This window comes from Dipodomys spectabilis, unplaced genomic scaffold, assembly GCF_019054845.1.
Source record: "Dipodomys spectabilis isolate Male_0828 unplaced genomic scaffold, ASM1905484v1 ptg000287l, whole genome shotgun sequence".
Taxonomy (NCBI): Eukaryota; Metazoa; Chordata; class Mammalia; order Rodentia; family Heteromyidae; genus Dipodomys; species Dipodomys spectabilis.
The window spans coordinates 4,019,942-4,032,009 of record NW_024870964.1 but is presented as its reverse complement, the minus strand read 5'-3'; positions in this window follow the sequence as shown (position 1 = coordinate 4,032,009).

Here is a 12,068-nt window from a genome sequence, read left to right as displayed (position 1 = left end):
AGTGGAGCAATGGGTTCTTGATCTTGTTTCTTCCATTCTATCTTCACAAGCAATCAAGTGTGTCTCAAGACTGGAGTTTCCAGTTCAGACAAAGAAAACTCACAGAAGAAAATATTTGCAGCAGATATAGGTGATTTATAACCTTAGACAATCTATTTAAATCTGTTCAAAATTCTCCCTTACCCCAAACTGCCCTTTTGAAGAGCTTCATTTGCTTTTCCCAAGAATTCCCTTCATTAACTATTTAAAATTTTGAGAGGTCATATTCATAAACTCTAGAGATTGCTGTTTGGTTGTGATTTTGTGTGTTTTTGTTTGTTGTTGTGTTTTTTTAACTGAATTTCAGAAGTTGGTGCAAGTGTGTTACAATTAAATATGTCCATCTAATTGTCCAATGCTCCCGGATCCGAGTCACTCCTTCTATCATTCTCAACCAACTCCTTCTCCAAGATTTATTTCAAATTTACTACGTCCTTTATCACATGTGTACATTGAGTATTCTAGCTTGACTTGCCTCTTGTTCCATTTTTCTTTTTTTCTTTTTTTATTGTGAAAATACGGTACAGAAGGGTTACAATTACATGGGCAAGATAGTGAGTACATTTCTTATCAAGCATTGTAGCCTCCTCCTTTGTTTACCCTTCGCATCACTTCCCATCCTCCCTTTCCCCCTATCTAGTCCTCCCCCCCAAGTTGTAAAGTTCGTTTTTGACATGCCAACTTGTACTTCTCATTGTTGCAATAGGTCTACCTGTATCCTTATTTAAATGACTGGTTTTTTCCCCTTCCCCTCCACAAATTATACTGACATCAAATACAGTGAAAGCAGGGGTTATACTGTGGGGGAGGGACATACAAAGCAACAAAGAAAAAATCTTATAATTGCGTTAGAAACAAATGCATGAAAGAAAAAAAAACATTTAAAATACATATCTTAGGGTTCATTTTCCTAACATCACCTTATCTGACCTTTTCTGCTTGACTCATACATATACTAGATATTGCAAATAAGGGAATTCATGGGACCTATGTTTCTTTGGGCTTGGCTTACTTCACTTAATATAATTTTTTCCAAGTCTTTCCATTTCCTGACAAATGGAGCAATGTCAATCTTTCTGATAGAGGCTCTTGTTCCATTTTTCATTCATTCTATGTCTTTACAATTATTCCTCTCTGGTTTCAACTTCCTGATAGTCATTCTGTTAAACTGTCTGTTAATACTTTGAAAGGTTTATATACGTTCCATGGAGTTTCAATCTTGCATATACTTGAACTGATGTCAGCTTATATTTCCATATTTCATTCATCTGCAATAACAATTTGCAATACTGGATACATGAAGCACCTAGACATGATTTTATTCTCATCCATTTAGTACATTAATCTTCAGTCAACAAGAAAGTTTAAAAATGGCTTACAATGTCTTTCTAACTACCAGATTTTATAAATGGCTTTGTACAATGTTTTGCGATTATTTTATTTTACATGGGATACTATTTTCTACTACCTACATGTTTTGCAAAAAGAAGAAAACTACAATTTACCACTATAGAGGAATATGATGGAAATAGAAGACAGATTTTATTTCATCACATCTTTGAAGAGTACCCATATTCAAGACTTAAAATCAAATTTCTTACTATGTTAGACAGATAGGGAAAAACATAAAACAACATATGATAAGGGAACTATTCGTGACTTTTTGAAATGTACCTTATGTGATTAAATTTATTTTATTAACTAATGTTTGGGTTTGAAATATGGGTGGCTGATCTGTTTAACACATTTCTGGAAGGCACCTACTGGACAAGACAAATGGTGGGGGGGTATTATTTCTACACTTTAATGAATGGTTGAACCTGTTTGGCATTAGTGCTAGGTAAACAAATCAACTCAATTGTAATTTGCTCCCTACACATGAAAAACTTGTAATGTCACTAAGTATCATCTACTTGTCAAATGATATTTTGGTGAATGATTTAAAAAAGTTTGTTTGAAAAGAAACATACTTTCAGGAGATTAAATGTAGGTTATCATTGGTTTGAGAATGACAACATTTTTATATTATCAAACCAAGTTTTAATGAAGTACCAATGTTTTGAAGCACTAATGACCTTCTCAATTAATGTTTTACTGAATTATATTTGAATTCTAAGTCGTTTACCTAGCCTGGGTAGACCAATTATGGATCTATCGTTCCAGGAAATATTTTTTGGCCTACTTACTCTGGACTGAAATTTTTCATTAATCATTAGGGAAGGGGTATTAAAAATAATCTTGTGACATTTGTGATCTTGTTCACTCATATGGGCTGGTCATTTGTAAATTGAAAGTTTGAATTACTGTACTTTTTCTCAGATTTTGTGATATCATCTTTCATTTTAAGTTACCTTGCACTTCACAATTGCTAACTGCTACTTTTTGTGTCTTAAGGAATTGGGGCCCTGAAATATTATAGGAAATGAGAAATTGAGATGGGTTTTCAATTACTTTTTTTTGGTATGTTGCATGGGCTTAGGTGAGGAGTCTTGCCCTTGTTATCTCATGATGGGGATAACTGGGACATGGGATCCTAGGACCTGTGGGTCCTGCAGAAGAATAATACATCTTAGAAATCATATCAGAAAAATTTGGGTATAATCAGTAGGAATGCTTCAGAAATATGGAGAAAAACAGTTTGGAACCAGCGAGTTAAAACAATAAAGAGAACAGCAGAGTAAAATCCCTTATAGATTAGAAGAAAACAACAAACTTTTTTACCATGTGAATTCAAAAGACCAAGAACACTTAGAACTTATCACAAGTTTATACCAAAGACATTGCATTGATACTTTTTATACCCTAATATATATTCTAAACCTATTTATTTATATTCCAATCTATTTATTGGCATAAATATCAATTTATTTGTCAAATTATCAATTAATTTTAGTAAGATTTACTGTGTGAAATATAAAATCAGCACATATAAATATAAAATATATAAATATATATAATATAAGTAAATGTTTTGCATTGTTCTGTTATGGTTAGGGTATCAAAAGCAACTCTGTTTTAAAGTATTATTTCATTATCTGTACCTCAGTGTTTGGTAGAGTTAGACCTAATGCTTTATCATTTGTAGATGTACAGCCTAGAGGCAAGAGGAAACACTGTGATTAAATATTATCAATTTAAGGCCTAATATCTAGGAGAAACATATGGACTTCTCCTGGATCTATGGAAATATTTGGTGATAGAAAGTCAGTAGTGTGAGTTCCTGCCTGGTTGGATGGTAGACAGGCCAGGACACTAGGTAATCATGCATATGAACAATTTTTTCATCTTCTTGACTTTAGCTACTTTTGAAATGGTAGGTATAATAAACAATTACATTTTTATAAAATACCTTCTAGTCTGAACAGTTCTGTCTGAACTGTTCATCTCTCTATGATCCCTTGTAACATTTTAGTTTTGTTCCACTAAGACAATCTATGATGTCAGGGTAAGATATTCTGGTTGGTCAGTTCCTACATGGAAGAAGGGTAAAGGTCAGGTAGACATTTGTGCCAGTAAGACCTCATTTGGGAAGTTTTGAGCTGCAGAAATTTAGAAGTAGCTCTTAAGCGAGGCTTATATTAAACCCATTAGCTACACAAAGGTAACTCAGTTGATATATAAGTACTTGAAAAGCCATCACCTTTTTTTTGGGGGGGGGGTCTGGTCATGGGGCTTGAATTCTGGGCCTGGGCGCTGTCCCTCAGCTGTTCAGCTCAAGGCTAGCCCTCTACCACTTGAGCCACATTGCCACAGGCTCCCAGCCCTAAATTATCCTGATTAATTTTCAGATAGAATCTGGATTCCTACTGTGTATGATCATGGGCACAGTCCATTTGATGTTATTCTTCCTGGAAATTAGAATAACAGGTACCTGGCATAGTGTATAGATCTTTCTGTCCAGTCTGGGCTTTATCCACTAGCCTCACAACAGTAGACTCCCATATAGTCAGGATTTTCATAAGCTTATCATAACTGGCTTTTAAAAAATCTTTTCATTTCCTGCATGTTCTTGAATACTGAATTAATTTGTGTTTTCTTGTGTTGTTTTGTTTCATTTGAATGTATGTGTTGACTTATTCCTCACTTTTCCTTTTCTTTCACTCACGTTCTTACCTAAAATGCTGAGAAACCAATTCTTCTTTCTCAAGATAGTCAAGGTGAACATTATTTAGTCCAAAAGAATTTAAGTAATATTTAAACACCTTCATATCTATGAATGGTATACGAATGCTAAGCGCTGAGAAGGGTCTTCTTATTTTCACAGGTGTCTTTGGCATAAACAGACAGATCATGAATTATATGAAGATAATAAAACTACAGATGCCTGCCAGGAGGAGAAAAATCTATTACTAATTGTTTGATAGAGGCTTCCCTTCTCGTGAAAGAAATATGCTGCTGGATGCAGGAATTCACAAAATCATATTGCTAGGAAGAACCTAAACAATCTCCTAACACTACAGATTTGAGGGAAATGAACTGACCTCCTGCATAATTTACTTTTAGGTCAAATAAATTCAGGCTTCCAAAAAGAGAGTAGACTTTAGAGAAACATGATGAGTTGTATGTAAATAGGTGCTTAGCTGATTTTGTCAATTGGTGAACTAATACAGGGAAAGTACAGCAAGGTAAAAATATAAAGAACTCTACATTGAAATACTCATTTGTATGTGTGTGTGTATGTGTGTCTGTGTGTGTGTGTGTGTGTGCGCACGTGCCTGTCACACACGTGCATGTGCATGTGTTCATGCATGCATTCATCATTCCTGAGGCTTGATAGTGCCTGGGCACTATCCTTAAGCTTCTGTGCCCAAGGATAGTGGTCTACCACTTTGAACAGTGGTCTTCAGATCTCAGCCTCCTAAGTAGCTAGCTAAGCTGATTCAGCCTCTGAGTAGCTAGCTAAATTCTTCTTGTACTCTATGGTTCATTGCTCTTTTATTCTTTCCTGAGGTAATCACAAGCCTAAGTCATAATATGTCTAATTGCTTTAAAAATACTATTACTGCTTGGCATCAGGGGCTCCAATCTGTACTCTGAACTACTTAGGAGGCTTGAGAACAGAAACCTGGCCAAATTTTAGTGGACTTTCTTCTCAATCTATAGCTGGGTGCATTGGATCATTTCCACCATCCTGCAGTATCTAGAGACTAACATTGGAAGGACTGCAGGATTAAGGCCAGCTAAGGTAGGAAGCTAGAAAGTTGGTGTGCAACTCTGATGCCATTGATGATGGGAAGGCTAAAAGGACAGATCAGATGCATGTTCTTGTGGAAAGGGGAACCCTTATCCTAAAATTTACCACTATATGACCCCAGCCTAACAAGAACTATACCCCAAATTGAAATCCCCATAATAGCCCACAACCAAAGTAGGTATATACATTAACATCCAAAAACGTATTACAATCTGTTCTTTGCTCAAATGTAATCTTTATCTGATTATCATATGATGTGAAAGAATAGTTTCTTTATTAACTTATGATATATTTTAAAAGACCTAGCAAATTCTTTCTCACGTATTAAGTGAAAAGAAATGGCAAATTGCCTCATTCCTTAAATATTTCACTACCACTAAAAATTCATCTAATGATTATTATAGTAATATATTCTGATTTGTTACAGTTTTTAAACTTTTTGTAACATTTTTTAAACTTTTGGCTTCTCTGCTGAAGTTTAAGTATTCAAATAGTATCATCAAAGTATATTCCTCGGGTACTTGGGGAAGTTTTTTACAAGGTTTTTAACCGATGGCTTCTACAAATTCTTAATTGGTATATTATTTGGTTTATTTTTAATTTCAATTTAATTTCATTGCAAAGGTAATGTACAGAGGGGTTACAGTTACATAAGTAAGGTAATGAGTACATTTTTTATGGAAAAAAACATTGTTATCCACTCCATCGATTTTTTTTGTACACTCAAACAACTACTGATGCTTTTGCTGTTGCTATTGATCAATGGATACTTTTACTTTCTTTGTTCATGCATTTTTTATTATAAAATTGATATACGGTGGGTTTACAGTTACTTAAATCAACTAAAGAGTACACTTCATTTTATTTTCTATATTTCAAATTTTGAACTTAATTATTTTCTTTTTTTGGGGGGGTAATTCTTTTTTCAGAGTTGTAGGATTAGTTAATTTAATTTTATATGATTTTTACACATGTAAATTATTCAGACACATATATGTTGCTTTAATAATATTTAACATGTGAATTTCTAAGATTATTTTCTTAATTTTATATGATTGGTGAATTTAAATAAATTTTTTTTCTTAAAGTTCTAAACATTTTCCAGTTATATTTTTCAAGAAGCACAATCTTTATTAAGAAAGGCTTCATTTACCTGGTGACTTTTTTGTAAATATTTGTACTTGAATTAAAAAAAAAAGTTTAACCTGGGCATGGTTATTTGAGGCTTCCATTTTCTAGCTATGGTAGGAAATGCAAGTAAGGTTTGTAAATAGGGAGAGCCTGAGAAACTATGAGACCTTAGTACAAAAATATCCAGAGTGGGGCTGGGAGGGTGGCTCAGTGGTAGAGTGCTTGCCTTGCATGCATGAAGCCCTGGGATCGATTCCTCAGCACCACATAAGCAAAAAGAAGGAAGCTGGAAATGGTGCTGTGGCTGAATTGCTGAGGGACAGCACAAAGGCCCTGAGTTCAGGCCCCACGACAGGGCCCCCAAAAAATATCCAGAGTGAAATGAATAGAGATGTAGCCATCCCTAGCGCGATATAGAGCACCTGGTTATCATATTCTAAATCTTGAGTTAAAACTCCAATAACATCAATCTTTTGTAAAAAATAAAAGGATACATGTTTGAAAATGTTTATTGTTTAAAACTATTTGCAAAGGTTGTCATGTCTTCTATTTCTTAATTTTCAATTTACTTAATCTATAAGAATCAAGTTTATCGTGACTATTTTATTCTACTAAATTTTAAATAGTGCAAGCAATATTATGATTCAATATATTAACCAACATTTACTATTTGTGATAATTTACTCTGTTAATATGATAATATCAATATTCCAAATGTGTGCATGTGTTGTGTGTGTATGTGTGTTTATGTGGTTTGTGTGTGTGTGTGTGCTTTGTGTGTACTTTGTAATGCTTAGGTGATCATTCTACTGTTTCACATATGCTGGGCCAAGTTTTTACCACTAAACTGTACTGTCTAGTTAAAATGTAAATATTGTTTTAAATTATTACTTTTAAATTTTCATGCCTAGTATGTTTTTTTTCAAAATTATATATGATAAAATGTGATCCATATTCTATCCATGATAGCATTTTTTATTGTTTTTTATTGTTTTTTAGAATATTTCCACTGCTTTTCTACTTCCAAACTCTTGTGTTTGTTATTGATAAAGGTTTTAATTTGCTTCTTTTCTCTCTTCATTCTTTTTTGCCTTTAGTGTTTATCTAGTCTTTCTTTTATTTCTTTGGAAATTAGTGATCATATTCCTGTTACAATTTTTTATATTGTAACAGGTCTATACAATGCTATATTTTCTATTTTATTTTTTCCCAATTTCTCTTACTCTTAGTCCACATTATTAGGTGGAATAAAAAGAAACTTGATTCAGAATACTTTGATTATTTTCCTCCTTCTCTTCTCTGAAGTCTTTCTGTTCTTTGAAACACAATAGCAATTACAAATATCTCCTATGTGGTCCATCATTCTATTCTATCCCCTCTCACTCTCCTCTGTAGTACAGCTCAAGTCGTTATCATTCAACTTTATTATGCTATAGTGTTAACTAAATCTTAACTCATTCCTAAATTAATTTTAGATGCTTCAAGTATTCTCTAAAGACAATTTTCTATATATAATATCTGGCGTCTTGTGTTTTCACAAGGTGCAAAATATGAGTGACTATCGAACATCTGGATATCTCTGTAGAATGTTGGTCCACCTGTTCAATAAACTCGTATGTAAATTCAAGGAATACAGGTCAGTCAAAACGATTTTGTAAAATAGTGTAGCTTGAGACCTCATACTAGATTAGAACCTTATTACCAGGTTTAATAGTGAAAGAACAGACACATAGAAGAGCATAACAGATTTATCAAAAATAAATTCTTAGTTTTATGGTCAATAGATTTTGAAGAGGATGCCACATCTTTATGAAATAAAAATAGAATCTTAAATGGGTGTATTGGCACTAAGCCTCTCTAGATTTAAAATGATCTTTGACTACTACCTCAAACCTTATACAAAAATTTAAAATAAAAAATGATTATCAACTAAATGTGAGATGTAAAAACGTATAAAACATAAATGTACAAATTCATGACATTGGATCAGTAAAGGTTTTTAAAAATTTGACATGTAAAGCATTAGAGGCTAATGATAATCAAGAATTAACTGGTTAATATCAACTGATAACCTTTCATAATTCTATGAATGTAATGAAAACATATCCAACAGATAGAGGACACATATTTGTTAATGCTGCAATGTTAATGCTACAATGATCCTGAGTCTAAAGTAATTCATATCTTCTAATTCTATATAAATTTTTTCCCGAAAAATAAATTTCTTAAAGAACGTATGTAAATTAGTAGTTAATAGGAGGAACATATGAAATAAGCTCCTCTTTAGTATCTAATAAAAAAGAAAACGAAAACTCACTAGTATGACCATAATATAAAAAGATGACACAAAATATAGTAATGCATTTCTGGAGAAACTGATATACTCCACATAGCACAATGATTTGTATAATACTGCAATCATTTTAGCAAGCAAGTTTTCAAGTCTTCATAAGATTAAAGAGAATTGTATATTATTCAGCCATTACACTGCTATGTATGTATTAAAGAGAAGTAAAAAAAAAATGTTTGGACAGGGAATATAGTTCATTGACAGTGCACTTGAATAGTATGTGTGAGACCCTGGAAATAATCCTCCAAAACAAATTTGAAAAGACACACTATAGAGGATATATGCTGGACAAATTCCTGTAACTGAATTTTATATCTATTTTAATATCTGTTCTAAAATTTACAGCATTTCTAGTTGAAGAACTGTAAGTTTGTGAAACTTAGGCTTGGAAAACCTATGATTGTACAATTCACTTCCAAAGCACTAAAATGTATACAATAAAAGTAGATAATATATTGCATGTGAATTTCATGTCAGCAAAAAAAAAAAAAATTGTTAAAAACACTTCACACAAATTGCAGAATACCTGAAAAGATGCTTTTGGTGTTGTGATTTCTGTTTATTTTGAGGGTTGTTTTTGGTCCTTTTTTTGAGTTTATGCAGAGATAACTCAATCAAAAAGTGTATGTGATAACTGGACTATCTAGGGATTATGCATCACTTAGAAGTAATTGATAACCTTTTCTGGAAGAAACTTTTAGCAAATGACAAAAGACCCAAATCTATGCATCTGCATTTTATGAAACCTATATGCTACTTGCTCAATCCAAATGCTTTTCTCTACTTTGCTGGGAAAAAAGTATTCTCAAGATAAGAGCCAACAGCAGTGAAAAGAAACAAAATACACAATCATGTTGAGTTATTTGTGAAAATAACAAATGAAATAAAACAATTCCACTTAAGCAACTCCAATGTTAGTATCTCTGAAGATGTTCCTGATTGCTAGCATCCATTGATTTTTTTGGAGTTTTAATTTCTACGAACATATGAAAACTAGAACACGAAAACAAATATAGTCTTAGAGCAAACCAGCCTTGGAATAATTTTCTTAATTGTTTTGAAATTACAAAAGAATTGATACCATTGAGGAAATGATCCTTTCCTATAGAAATATTTATAAATGTTTATCACTTATTATAACTGAAATACAAGAGTAATTTTATATAATCATTACAAATATCATTTTATTACTATCATAAAGTAGAATAAAAGACCAGTCCAAATATATTATCATTATTCTTAATTTCTAATCATTACCTAGATATCTCAATCTAAATAGTCATGTCTTTAACATAGATGTATCCTTACCAGAACTCTGTGCCGTTCTCATTCAGCTAGCTGAATTCAGAGTCTGCTGAGTGAGCCTACCACTCTCAACCAGAACTTCCCTATCTCCGGAAACATACAACAGAGAACAATCAGATATCAGTGAATGGGGTGACATCTCCTCAACATTTGTTGACCCAGGGGCCTTCCAAGGAGGAAGAGAAGTCCAAGTAATTTTGGGGCAAGGGAAATCAGTCCCTAGAGGCCATCCCCTCAGACTGGCAGATTCTACCCCATATTTCCACCTCCCTGGGCCAAGACCTAAGGCTTGGATAAACCCCAAATGACAAACAGAACCCTCAACACAAAGACACAACTTACAAAGGCATATTGCAGCTTTGTAAATTGCCAACCAAAAAGTGCCAGTCTACAGACTTAGAGTTTCCCAAAAAAATGTCCATCCTAAACAGCAATCTACCCAGAGCGGCCTGGGGACGTCTACTCACAGACCCCATTGGCAATCTTATAGCATGTTTACCAAGACACCTTGCCAACCAGAGTATAAACCCCTCAGGAAATCAGAATTACAGATAGAGAACTTGCTGGCAACCAAATAGATACAACAGCAATGCCTTCACTTAAGAGCTGGGTTTTTTTAGATTCTGTGGTGGGGCATCTAGAGGGTCCTATGAGGCGGGTTCCAGATGAGCCCCCAGAAATATTGTATGGACTTGGGACCCCCAAAGACCACCGGAGACACTGACCAATGTGAACAGCAAAAGAGTCGTTTATTTGCAGGCTTAAGCTTGGTCCCTCACACACCAGGTAACCGGTGATTCTAAGAGTCCCCGAGCACAAAATCAGCACAGCTTTTATTGTATTAAACAAACAAGTTTAAGGAATTTCCACACAAATAGTTACATGATTATTTTGAGTCCACAATAACCGCTCTGCCCTTTTTCTGGACTATTAGTATGTTCTGTTCCTGGAATACTTGGGCAACTGCTCTGCTTTCTTAATGGTGGGCAGGGCTGGTGGCAGCCTGTGTTTTTTTTTCTTTCTCTTGAGGTTACTCTGAGGGCAGCCTAGCAAAAGATAGTGGGGTTAATCTCAAATTGGAGTTAGTTTAGCTCTTCAGCCTGAATAAACCATACCATACCACATACAAAGCTCGGTAAAACACAGGTCTGGTTTACACTGTTGGACAAATAGGAGGGTATGTCTAATGCTATTGCAGGTGTGTCTTAAGGTGTGTGGAGTTTTTCATCCTGATGATCTTGAAATGATGAAATAGACTAAGAACAGAATTACCTGGGCAGATACGTGCTGATACCTATATTAAGTCACAGCATAACAAAGAACAATATTTACAATGAAATATATTGAAAAACAAGACACCGCAACCAAAATTATTTTTTTCCTGAATCAGTGTATTTTTTACACTATATATCACATGTACAAATTCCTCATTCCCTTCTGTCTCATTATGTTATCTTTCTTTCTTTTGTTTTTATTTTCAGAACCATGGTATAACAGGCCATTTCTTATATTTTTGTCTTCTAGTCTTCAGAAAATCTGCAGTTAAATATTTAAATAGGCTTACGTTCCTTTTGTTCCAAAATAAAAAGCATATTGGTTGGGGTCTTCATCATAATTTTGTTATGATCTCAAATACGTTTTATTTCTGGCATTTCACCTGTATAATCTCATTTCAAACATTTCCAAAGGGCACTTTAGTGGAAGGAGGAAATTCAAAGTGGATTCTGGTAGAGAATTTCTGTTACTAAAATCTCTGGTACATATTAAGGTTAGCAAATCCAAAATTATTCATTAGAGAGATGAGTTGATACTCATCTTTTAACACACTAACACTCTTTTCTCAACGAAACCAGAGGATTTAAAATAACTAATATTTTTTGAAGTTAATGGGCACAAATGTGCACGAATTTTCTAGAAATAAAATGATCACTCATGAAACCTTACTGATATTTCAAAGAATGCTTTCCAATAAGAGGAATCACCTTCACACATTTTCACACAATATGTATCTACCGGGTAACAGAACCCCAAACTAGTCTAAGGCATCTA